This window comes from Chroicocephalus ridibundus, chromosome 2 (genome assembly GCF_963924245.1).
Source record: "Chroicocephalus ridibundus chromosome 2, bChrRid1.1, whole genome shotgun sequence".
Lineage (NCBI taxonomy): Eukaryota > Metazoa > Chordata > Aves > Charadriiformes > Laridae > Chroicocephalus > Chroicocephalus ridibundus.
Genome location: NC_086285.1, coordinates 152,178,969 through 152,192,677, shown reverse-complemented (window position 1 = coordinate 152,192,677; position 13,709 = coordinate 152,178,969).

Sequence of the window (13,709 nt, the reverse complement as noted above, 5' to 3'; positions counted from 1 at the left end):
AGATAAATAAAACCAGACTTATTTTTGTAACTCTTATGGACTTATTTTCATCGGAAAAGCATTCCATGCTACGGTTTTGTAGTACAGCCTGATCCAAAATACTAAGTCTACTACTAAGGATTGAATTTTGCTTATGGCTATAGATGCATGAGCAGGATTGTTGCAGGATTTTTACTCTGAAAACAATTTTTTTCTGATGACATCGTAAGGACAAAAACCACTGTTTTTTCTGCTACTACTACAGGCACAGAGAGTTGGTGATGTACTAACTGTTACTAATACTGTACTAAGCTAGCAACCAAAGTATGGTGCCAGAGAGCACAGACTTGCTAAAACCACCATATTTTGCATGAGTCATAAAACATTAAACCTATGACTGTAAAAGCCTCAGATTTGTGCTGACATGAAGAGCATTTCAAAAAAACTTGCAAAATGTTTTGAATTCTTATATCGGACATATCTATTTCCATCTTTTTGCTAGGTTTCTGGAATGCTGGGTTGTTTAAATGATACCTTTATTAACTAAAATTCTAATCTTATTTAAGAACATTAATTAAGATTGCCTTACAAGTCTCGCTCTGGTATTGAGCCCTTTGTTATAACCCAGATTAAAGCATACGCGTTCAGTTCAGAGATAAGCGATCTCCTGCAGTTTACTAACACAGGTGCAAAGGTTGTGCTGTGCATTCATACCAAATATTTTCTTTGCAGTGCATCAATAGAAGCGGGCTCCTCACTCATGTGAGACTCTTAGCCCTTTTGTGGGTCCTTTATTTAATCACACGATGTACATTATAAATCTTTTCTGTAGAAAATATTCTCTCCCATTGAACACATGAGGAACTGTGGGGAGTCACTGTAGACCAAGGCACTGAGGGACCTGGCAATGCCTAGCAGGCATGATACCACGCCTGGCAGAAGCAACGTTTGAGTTTTTGCAGTGGGGGGTGGAGAGTGAGATGGACCAATTTGTCGAAATTGACAAATTTAAGAGGGAAGGAAGGGCACCTTTGGAACAGCAATGCTGGAGTCCTGTCTGCAGCTCAGACAGCACAAAAATGGTGACAGGCTAAAGAAAAAAGCTGACAAGAAATAATAGTTTCACATGAAAATAAAAAATGGAAAAGAAAAAATAAAAATCAGAGGGCTTCACTGTCATTATCTGTAACTAAGACTTCTGTTATGTATAATTGTCACCATCACAATCATCATTACTGAAAAAAGCCAAGAGAAATGGAACAGTGAACTGATAGCAAAAAGCTGTTGTAACAGCACGCTAACAAATCTAACGTTCACCATTGTGTGCTGTTGGATGTCTTCACGGGCCCTGACCTTTCTGATAATTTACATTGCATTATCAGTTTATGTTAAAAGAATTTGTGGAAATCATTTTATGAATTATTATTTTTTTAAATTTGTTTAAATATGTCCGGTAAGAACACTTGTTTCTTACTTTCGTTACTATTTGTAACAATTAATGGCAGGAATAGAAATTTCTCTGTTCATTTTAACCAGACATTGGTCAGATCCACAACTCTGTAAAGTCCATAGAAAGACCCTCATTAATTTTAATAAGAATTGGACAAAAACGATGAACTGTCAGCATCTGTTAGTTATAAGACACAGACTTATGTGTGATGTTATTTGGCATACTTCCCCTGAAATCATCTGGCTTAGTTGCTTAGAAGTTGTCAGGCAGGCCCTGAAGATCCTCCTTCAGGTCCTTCTTGTAGATGGGCATCACTTTCACTAACCTCCAGTCAATTGTGATCTCCTCAGTTAGCCAGGACGGTTGATAAATGATTGAAAGTGGCTCAGTGAGCACTTCTGCCAGCTCCCTCCATACCCTTGGGTGGATCCAATCTGGCTCCATAGACTTGTGTGTGTCTAAGTAATGTAGCAGGTCACTAACCATTTCCCCTTGGATTATGCGAGCTTCATTCTCCTCCCCATGCCTGTTATCCAGCTCAGGGGGCTGAGTACCCAGAGAACAACTGGTCCTACTATTAAAAACTGAGGCAAAGAAGGCATTAAGTACCTGAGCCTTTTCCTTATCCTTGGTCAGTATGTTCCCTCTGCATTCAATAAAGGATGGAGATTGTCCTTAACCCTCCTTTGGTTGTGAATGTATTTATAGAAACATTTTTAATTGTCTTTTACAGCAGTAGCCAGGTTAAGTTCTAGTTGGGCTTTGGCCCTTCTAAGTTTTTACCTGCATAACCTCATGACATCCTTGTAGTCCTCCTGAGTGGCAAGCCCCTTCTTCCAAAGGTCATAAACTCTCCTTTTTTTTCCTGAGTTCCAGCCGAAGCTCTCTCTTCGGCCAGGCTGGTCTTCTTCATCTTTCAGCACATAGGGATGGCCTGCTCCTGCACCTATACTATTTCCTTCTTGAAGAACGTCCAGCCTTCCTGGACTCCTTTGCCCTTCAGGACTGCCTCCCAAGGGACTCTGTCAACCAGGCTTCTAAACAGGCCAAAGTCCATCATCCAGAAGTTCAAGGTAGCAGTTCTGCTTAGCCCCCTCCTTACTTCTCCAAGAATTAAAAACTCTATCATTTCATAATTCTTATGCCCAAGACAGCCTCCAACCATCACATTGCCCACAAGTCCTTCTCTGCTGGTGAATAACAGGTCCAGTGGGGCGCCTTCCCTAGTTGACTCCCTCACCAGCTGCATCAGGAAGTAATCTTCCACACATTCCAGGAATCTCCTAGACTGTTTCCTCTCCACTGTATTGTATTTCCCACAGACATCTGGTAAGTTGAAGTCCCACATGAGAAGAAGGGCTAAATATTGTAAGACTTCTACCAGCTGCTTACAGAATATTTCACCCATCCTTTTATTCTGGTTGGGTGGCCTATAACAGACTCCCACCATGATAGCTGCCTTGTTGGCCTTCTCCCTGATTTTTACCCAATAGCCTTTGATTATGTTTTGATTAAAGTGAAATAAACACCCTTTATCTTGATCCACTTTTGATCCATTTTAGTATTGTTATAGAGACAAAAAACTAATTCTTTTGTGTGAAGAAAACTTGAGTTTATGCAATGGAGTGCCTTATGAATTCACTCGGTTGTAACTTTTGTTTTCTACGGTGGCAGATTTTCCCAATATTTTATAGATTCAATGAGAAAGACATCTTAGTTAGGGACGTCTCACTATTTTTCAAAATTTAATCTACAAAGCTGAATAAAATTAGGTGAATATCATTTTACAGGCAAGAACAGTGCCATTGTAAGACAATGAAACAACTAGTGACTAGTAGGTTTGCTGAGGAAGTTGGGGTAACATCCCCCATGGTAAAATACGACGGTAGCTTTCATTTCTTAATAGAATCATAGAACCATAGAATCGTAGAAACATGGAATTGTAGAAACATAGAAACATATAATGGTTTGGGCTGGAAGGGACCTTTAAAGATCATCTAGTCAAACCCTCCTGCAATGAGCAGGGACATCTTTCACCAGATCAGGTTGCTCAAAGCCCCATCCAACCTGACCTTGAACATTTCCAATGATGGGGCATCCACAACTTCTCTCGGTATTCTGGTCCAGTGTCTCACACCCCCCACCATAAAAAATGTCTTCCTTACAGGCAATTTAAATCTACCCTCTTTCAGTTTAAACCCGTTGGCCTTTATCCTGTCACTAGAGGCCTTGGTATAAAGTTTCTCTCAGTCTTTCTGTTACCCTCTCTTTATATATTGAAGTCCCCTTTATTTGGAGAGCTGCAACATAAACGTAAATGCAAAACAGGTTTTGCTGATTAGTCAGACAACTAGTCCAATTCAGAGTCAATAGCAATTCTATATCATAGTTTTGAAGAGATCTAGTTCCGGCCTTATGTTTTTCGTTCTTACTAACCTCCATTATTCTCCACCTCCACATAAAGTACAAAGGTTTACACATCAGAAATTAATTGGCAAATCATTGCTGTGAAAGATAAAATGCAAGTCAGGCAAACATAAGAAAGTCAGTCTTTATTTTTATCTCAAGAATGCTTGGTTCAGAGTTCTCTAAAATGGACAGAATGTGGGTAGTGAAAAATTCAATTAAAAAAAAAGAAAAAATTGAAATTCTTTTTTTTTTCTCCCGGAGAAAAGATGAGAAAGAAAAAAAAAAAGGAGCCAAAAAGTAACAGAAAGATATCCTTAGCCTGCAAGACACATCAACTACCTGCATTACACACAGAGCACAGAATGTCTTCATACTCACTCTTTGTTTTAAGATGACAGAATTTATATTTGCTGATTAACTGGATTACCAAGGAAAATGTTTATAGAAGTACTCTGTAAGGTGAGTCTCAAGAACTCCATTGGCCCTACTTGTTCTGCTCTAATAGGGCAATCTTAGTCATAATATTCAAGAATCTATCAATTTAGAATCTAATTTTTCACTTCATATTAACCTGGAAAGACTAAGATAAACAAATTTTGTGTATTATTATAAAAATAATACTAAATGATATAGAACAATAATTACTAGAAGAGTATTACTAGAATAGAACTGATTAATAAACATACCATGCTGGATCCATTAACAAAATAATTCCATATATTTAGTTAATTAGTTATATATTAACATTAAATTATACATATACATAGTATGTTAATATCCGATTTTATAATTTAGAGCTGTTTCTAGGAAACTCTTCTTCTAATTTACACTTTGCTAAAATTAAAATAGTCTGAAAAATTTTGATGAAGTCTAGCAAATCAGAAAAATGAAGTTACATTCCTTATAAACACTCGAAATTGCAGTTTAGGATTTCTAAGGTACTGACCTCCAAAAGAAGTGTTTTGTGTCTATCAATAACAACACTAATAATAGAAATACAATATTTCAAAGACACTGTACATATAAAAATTAATTATTTAATGTAAAATAATTAGCACTGGGAACAGAGCAATTAAAACAGAAGAGATTAACATCTACTGCAGCTATCTTTAATCCAGATGGGTACCTAATCAGTAAACCTAGCATTACTTTTTTAGTAATCCTGAACATATTGACGATTATTTGCCAGATTATGCAAAAAAATATAAAAGTGGAAACAATTAATATCTGTTAAAAGATTTTCTCTGGGATTAAAGAAGTTTACCAGTGGATAAATTAGCTCATTTGTCTGTTCCCTCCCTAAATCATACCGGTTTTCCTCTCTCTTTCATTCTTGTGGATATTTTGTTAATTCTAAGTCTATTCTTTGCACCAGAATTTGGCATTTACTGCATATACTTTACATATTATGTGTAGTCTGAGAGCTGTGATCCTGAAGGTACCTGGGCCAATAGGCATAACTGCCATGCCACTGAGGACACGAGCAGCACCAGGGACACAAGCAGCACAGAGATGAGCAGGTGTCCAACCTGCAAGGGGCAGTCCATGTTGCAGACCGTGTCCCAGCCACACCACAATCTGCTGCGTTAGGGACAACCTGCAGCTCATGGTAGTTGTTGCTATTATATACAGTACAGTTAAAACGTGGACCCTCATTGTAACTTTACTAGTGGTAGCTGCAACAGAAGCTCAGCATGGACTCCCTGTACCGTGTTTTCAGGACCCTGTCTTACAGGCACTAATTCTTTACTCAGACAAGGCAGCAAAAATAACCTTGTGCTGGTTTTGATTGTTTAACTGAACAACACAAGTAGTGGTAGTGCTCTTCTTCAGGTGCTATGAATATGGTTAAATAACCTTCATGTCTTGTCAGACAACTACAAAAAAGAAAACCTGTCCATAGCTTCTGATAGATTTCTTGGATTTTTTTTATTTTTTTTTAATTTTATGGAATTGAAATAAGCAGTGTTACATACACTAAAACTAAGGACAGGATTTTTGAAAGTGGCTGTATTTGGGACTTGAAACGTTAAGTAATATTTTAGGGTTGTTTTTCTTCCATCTGCACTTAGTTGTTCTTCTCATTTTAGTAGTTTTTTCTGCTTCTGTTCAGGATGAACCAGATATATTTGTATAAATCTTGAATAAACAAGTCTTAGAATAACCTTCCTCACTGACAAATTAGATTTAAAATATATAATAAAAAATCCAGACTGTTCCATTTATCCAAGATAAATTTTTTTTCTTTAAAATGTACTAACAATTTACACCCTGTTTTGGAAGATACAAATGAAGTCAATTTGTAGGTGCTAACTACTGAAAAATATTGAAGATCAGAGGAAAAAGAAAATCAATCAAAGAACGAATGTCAATATTTCTCATTTTAAACATTATATGAATCAATTACTTTGAACACTGCTGATATAGCATTCATTCTGCTTTACAAATTTGTGGACTTTATTAGTTCAACATTGAAACTACATAGCTCATATTCTTTGGTATGTAGCTACTGCTTTTTATTTGACTTAATGATCAAACATTTTTAATTGGCAGAAGCAAGATCATCTGTGCCTCACAGTACTTGAATAGCATTTTTGTCTTTGTATCTGTGATGTTAGTTTCTCATAAGAAATTTAAGAATCTGCTGAATTTAATTAACTCCTGATGTTCAGTCTCTTTGAGAAGCAGATTCCCACAGTTTTTTCAAATATTTAAGAAAACAGGCTACCAACACAAGTCAGCTATAAAATACACCAGTCATGCTTATTCTTGCAGAATAACTTGAAAACTTGACTTTCTGTGTGTCAAGATTGCCAGAAAATAGGTAAAGATCCTGTAGAAGAATTATGCCCTAGAGTTGCTAGCTGCAACTCCCCTTCACTATATTTATATTATATTTTTCAACAGCTTAATTTATTTACATCTTGATACAAGAAGAAAAGAAACAATTTCTTGTATTTTTGAATGTATGGCTCCCCTGCTGCCTTTTTCTTAACAAATAAATGACAGAGGACCATTAAAAACCATATGAAAGACATTAAAAATTAACTCCCATGTCCTTATAAACAGAAATTATATATAAAGCTTTAGAAGAAGTTCTGCAAAGTTACATCTGCATAGATATTTTGTACATAAATTTATTTGCATATTAAATTTTAGCCAGAAGAAATGATGAATAGCCAAGATATCAAAACTCAAAGAAATATCCTATAAAGGAAATTCAGGAAGAATTGCAACTATAAAAGCACTAATGGTATGGCTGGAATAAATTAATTAGAAATAATGTCTCAGTTATTTCTCAAGTTATGTTATAAAGCTATTAATATCCTCATTGTCCACATCCCTCCATTTTCAGACTCATTACAACTTAAATGTCTGAGCTAAATATTATTATATGTAAATTTTTTTTAAAGATTGAGTAGACTAACAAGTGTTAAATAGTAGTGATACTCATTTCAGAGATGCAGGGTAAACATTGTGTTAAATAGTCAGATGTAAAAACTACAGCCCACAGAGTAGACCAAATCTTTTTACACTCGTTAAACCCCACTGTTACTTCATTCCTCTTAGTGCAATAATTAATGCATCTCCTTTTTAACATAAGCATCTAAATAATGATACACAGCTATAAACAAGATACTATAAGGAAAGCTAGAGTAAGCTTTAAAGATGTCCTCTACCATATATTGATGTCTGTCTGTTAGCTAACACATAACAGAGGACAGTTCACTCCTAAATAGAGTAGTGAGCTTACAAATGATAATCCACACACCTGATGTATATATATTATACATGTGTGCGTAAGTCTGTGTGTTTCTGTATTTTTTGAGTCAGCTCAGAAGACATGCCCATATCACCATATTCTTCTAATTTAACATGGATTTTCCATGTTAAATGGAAAATTGTTCTATGCGGCTGTGTAATACAAGTATGACTACACAGAAATAAGAATAAAGTAATTTGCATCTAGAAGGACACTGAATTGATATTTGGTAATAAAGACTAACAGTCTAATCTGACTTGCTCAAATCATGCAACAAGGCAGCTGGTACTTTTCTTTCTTTTGTTTACACATAAGATGTTTTCATCTATGGTTCATTGCTTTTATACACACGAGCTAGGTTAAATTAATTAATTTAAATGCAATTTTTACAGGCTTTGTTCTCATTGTTCTGTTGGGTTTTTTTTATTTATGGTGATTCTCCTTTTGGTTTTGGATGAAACATTGTGCTACCGCTTTCATCTTTCAAAAATCCCTTTGATTAATCTCAAATTCAGAATCTAGGATGATAGATTTAAATAACAGATAGATAGATTCAAATTATTAAAAAAAATAGTTTATACATTAGAAATTATCTCAGTGACCATGCAAAAATATTACATAAATGTAGCACTATACTATATATATATTAATATATATATATTGCAGTTGTTAACAGTCCAACAAAGGAATAGTAATCTGTAGGGAGAAAAAAACAACCAACCAACCAAAACAAAACAAAACAAAAAACAAACAAACAAAAAACCCCACAAGTTTAGGATGGTTTTGCAGAGGGATCTGGATAGGCTGGATCGGTGGACTGAGGCTGATGGTATGAGGTTCAACAAGCCCAAGTGCCAGGTTGGGTCTCAACAACCCTATGCAATGCTACAGGATTGGGGAAGAGTGGCTGGAGAGCTGCCCGGCAGAAAAGGACCTGGGGGTGCTGGCTGACTGCCAGCTGAATGTGAGCCAGCAGTGTGCCCAGGTGGCCAAGAAGACCAACAGCATCCTGGCCCGTATCAGGAATAGTGTGGTGCGTAGGACTAGGGAAGCGATTGTCCCTCTGTACTCGACACTGGTGAGGCCCCACCTCGAGTACTGTGTTCGGTTTTGGGCCCCTCACTACAAGAAAGACATTGAGGTACTGAAACGGGTCCAGAGAAGGGCAACTGGTGAGGTGTCTGGAGAATAAGTCTTATGAGGAGCAGTTGAGGGAGCTGGGATTGTTTAGCCTGGAGAAAAGGAGCCTGAGGAGAGACCTTATCACCCTCTACAACTACCTGAAAGGAGGGTGTAGAGAGGTGGGTGTTGATCTCTTCTCCCAAGTAACAGGCGATAGGACAAGAGGAAACAGCCTCAAGTTGTACCAGGGGAGGTTTAGACTGGATATTAGGAAAAATTTTTTCACTGAAAGGGTTATTAAGCCTTGGAACAGGCTGCCCAGGGCAGTGGTTGAGTCACCATCCCTGGAGGTATTTGAAAGACAGGTAGATGTAGTGCTTAGAGATATGGTTTAGTGATGGTTTTGTCAGTGTTAGGTTGATGGTTGGACTTGATGATCTGAAAGGCCCCTTCCAACCTAGGCAATTCTATGATTCTATGATTCTATAGATGCATCTTGGCTGGAAAGAGGGCTGTTTGGTTGGGTAATTAGATAAAATGCCGAGATTTCATTTTTATGGCAGATGCTACTACCGTTGCTCTGCCTTTTTTCCCGTGTATTGCGTGGTAGAGCTGTATGCCTATTTCCAGAGTCTTCACTGAGAAAGAGCGGTTTGCTACATAGCTTACCCACAGTTCTGCAAGAGTAGCCCTATAACTCCTCCTCGATCTGTCTGCTTTTGTAAACTGAGTCACGTAACCATGTAGGTTTTTGTAGTGCATCCATTGATACGTTTTGTTGTGTGCTCTATCATATTGTATCCAGCTGATGCAATACACTTACAGCATGGAAACATAAGTAAATAGTTATACAGTTTTATGTATATCCCTGAGTTAGATGCAACTAGATTTCAATTAGATTGTGTTGATGATGTTTCAGGCAACCTCATCTTTGTATTTCCAAAGCTACTTGAAAACTGACTCAATTTCAATTATTCACTTAGATATTAATTAAGAGAACAGACACAGAAAAGGAACAGAGAAGAAAACAACAATGAAATGCATGTTGAAAATTAAAGGAAGACTTTAGTATTGTTTTTGTCATTTTAAATCTAACTAACTCCTGTGCAGTTCCAATGCCTTCCATTATTTTTATTTAAAAAAAAAAAATTATTTATTAATCTGTATAGACTCCTTTGCCCCTTTGTAAGCACCCTGTTAACAAATTAACAAGACTTCTACAACAAAACTTGCCTATGAGCAAAGTGACACTATCATAGTCATCATAGTCAAAAAAGGTTGAGTCTAGTTTCTTTTGGACAAAAAATCTCAGACGTCATTTATTCTCAAAGGTATATTTATCATTTTACATAAAATATTAAACTTTCATAGCATCTGGTGATAATACTACAACAGAACCTGACTGCCTAATTTGCATCAGTTAACTGTACTGAATTTTACCATATTTTTTCACCTTTATTCTCATTATACTTCCTTCTCTCATCTTTCATCCTGAAATTGTTGACTTGGGTTTTATAGTATCTGGGAAAGGCATTCATCTTTATTTTCTTTCCTCCCACCCTCTTCTTTCTTACCTTTATTTCTTTACCTTCCAACTTTTACCTCCCACTTTTCTGTTCATGTTGTGTGTGTCATTTATCAATTGCAAAATAATAACAAATGCATTATTGTGTTAGCATAGAGATTTGTGTCCCTGACTTGCTATTGCACAGGTTTATGTTCCCAGTTCTAGCACAAAATAATGTTTCTGAAGATTTATATAGCTTATGCATCAGAAGAGAAGTCTGAATTGGCTGGCTGGTGATCTCAAGCTCAATTACTGATATCCTCTTACACAGATTGCTCTTCATAGACATTATACATGTCTAATGATGTCTACACTGTCATGAATAATATGCTTAATCTCAATTTAAAGGATGCTTGACCTCAGCTTTGCCCTAATTATATTGCATTACATTTTACTCGTTTATATAGCACTTTTAATACCAAGCACTGAGAGACTGTTTAATTTTCAGAGGCTGTCCTTCCAGCATCAAGCTACATTACTTCCTACCTTGCCGATGGCTAGGAATTGCTTGATTAGTGATACTTTCTAACTGAGCTATGATCTTTTGTCTTCAATTATTAAATATGCTATCACGAACACTCTTTGAGGACTGTAGGTATAGATGACTTTCATAAACATCTCTATGGAAATATATGAATCCTTACATATAAATATAAATACTTAAAGTTATATGATGAAATTCTGTTAACAACAAGTGGTTGCATATATGGACGGGCTTCGAAATAGGCTGGTGTTAGATATAGAAAGAAATAAGGGAACAAATACCATCACCTCTGACGGTGAAAGACTGTTTACTCGTGTACTGTGTAACACTTTTTCCTGGGTAATGAGTCAGACTCCAGGCTACTTTGGACAGTGACATGTTTTTACTATCCATTTGTACAATGATGAGCATGATGGCACTTCCTGACAGCACTGTAGTCCCAGCAAATGGTAAAGAAACAACAGACTCCTAAAAATTTCCTCATTCCCTCAAACACAAATTATCATGATGAAGTTGATTACTTCTTGAAAAAAGCAAGCAATGCATAATAAATATTTTATTCCCCTCTTACTAGAAATAGTTTCACTCACCCATTTTGTAACCAAAAATAAAGGCTACAGATAATAAGAAAAGATTGTGTGACTGGACAGCATGAGGTTTCTGAAAAATTGGCTGATTTACACTGTAAGGATTCTGACAGAGCTTTATCATAGTTTTGGAGTCATGTCCTCAGAAGAGGGGCTAGGAGTCCAAACACAAGTATCTGGCAAGAAATTATATGTGGAATAGTCAAAGCCCTGATTTGAGGTACAGGACAACAAAGAGAGAGAAGTAAGGGCAAACAAGAAGGAAAAAAATAAAATTATAACAATTTAAGAGAAAAAGTACTGGAAGTCATGAGTCAGACCTGTACAACTTGGAAACAGTGACAGGAAAGAGGACATAATTGCAATATTCCCTTCTTAATATAGTAGTATTCTTGCAATTCTTAGCTACATGTATCGACAAGCAAAGAGAACTCAGGCATGAGGCCCAAGAAGAAACCATGACATGGTACAACCAGGTCTCTGGCAGATATTGAAAGACTGGTCTCCTGGACAAAACCACTGGGAAGGGCATCTGATGCTGTGTACTTTAAGACAGAATTTGAGGCTACCTTTGCAGCTATTTTTGCCTTGCCTTTCCATCTTGTTGACATTTTTTCTCATATTTAGGAGAAACTTCTTCAGCCATGGGACAATAGGACACCCCATTCAGTTTACCTCTTAAATAAATTTGGATTAGGAAGACATTTCCTGCAAAAATAACATTTATTAATATAGATCCCTATAATGTCAATTGAACTAGGTCATATTTTAAGATATAGCTTTATCTATTTTTTAGTACAGTAGGAGAAATATAAAACATAATTTTGCTGACTCCAGAACAGTTTAAATTTATGGAAAAAGAGTTTCTTTCATACTTACGTAATAATTGTCTTACTGAATCATACAAAAATACTGGTATGAGGAAATAGAACAAAACTTGTACAAGAATTTTAACTTTTTGTAAGAGCTAGACAACAACGTATGACATAAAAGGGACCAAGACTACCTTGCAAAAATAATAAAAATGAGCTTCTCTTTTAGAATTGAGCAGCCCAATATTTTTTTTTTAATTCTTTTATGTCATTTTTCTCTAACCATCTGTTGATAACTCCAGATAAGATCTTCTCAACTAATTACTCCTGACTAATTTTCACAAAGTCATCAAGTAAAATCTCACTCAGTGACTCAGTATCCTCCACAAAGCACTACTCTTTTCCTTTCCTGAAAGCTATCGTGAAAAATAATAACAGAACTTTCCTTCCTTGAGCTGTCAGGGAAATGTTCATGGTAACTGAAATCCTATTTTGACTAAAATAATACTACTTCTTATCATAATTTCTACATGAAGATTACAGTAGAAATTATATATAGGTCAATATTTTATCTTTACAATTTTAAAGACAGGAAACAGAGTTAGAGGAACTAAAAACTGAGTCACAGTATGATGAAATCAGACACTCTAATCAAAGAGATATAAGAGTCAAAATTAGAATGGGGATTAAAATACATTGAAACCTTGTCTTCCAAACAAAAATATTGTGGGTGCTAATATATACAGTTTTACTCACGCTGTCTATATGGATAGTATAATATGCATGCCATTATTTGCATCACTAACATATTGCAAATTTAGTTTTATTTAAATATTCTCAAACACAGACAATTTACAGAATAGGCAAGTCCCAATTCTATTACAAGAGATACACACTATGATTTTTCTATGTTCAGCTAAATCTTAAATCCAGTGTAAGAAGAATTCCCTATCTTCTTTCTTACAAACATTGTTCATTCATTTCTGAATAGTCTGTTCTGTACAGTTATGTGTGAAGCTTTCTGCAATGTTTATTTGTACAACATAGTTCATTGACCACACAAAAAAAAAGTGAATTAATATTGAAAGCAACCTGGATCTTTTGATATTAGACTAATCTAACATTATGACCTTTCATTTGATCCAACTAAAAACCTTGAAGGGTTGAATTCACAGGGTCTTGTAATGACCTTGGCAGATACTAACTTCTAGCCACCTTAAAAGTTATTTTAATTCCCTGTCCTTGTTGTTTTATGTCCAGAACTAGTGAAAAAAAAAAAAACCAAAAAAAACCAAGAATATGATTAACAAAAGCCAGAATGCTAAATAAAAAGCCACTGACACCAGTAGCTACAGATTCAATATTTAGATTTAATGTAGTTACACATCTCATCAATGTGACTTAAGCACCCCCATTTCATCTAGTTTTTAGCCATTCCTTACTTTCATATCTCCTCTGTGGTACTTTTGTGCTACGCCCATGAGTGTGTGAACAGCTTCACAAAATGAACTGGGACAGGGAACTGACTTGAAAAAT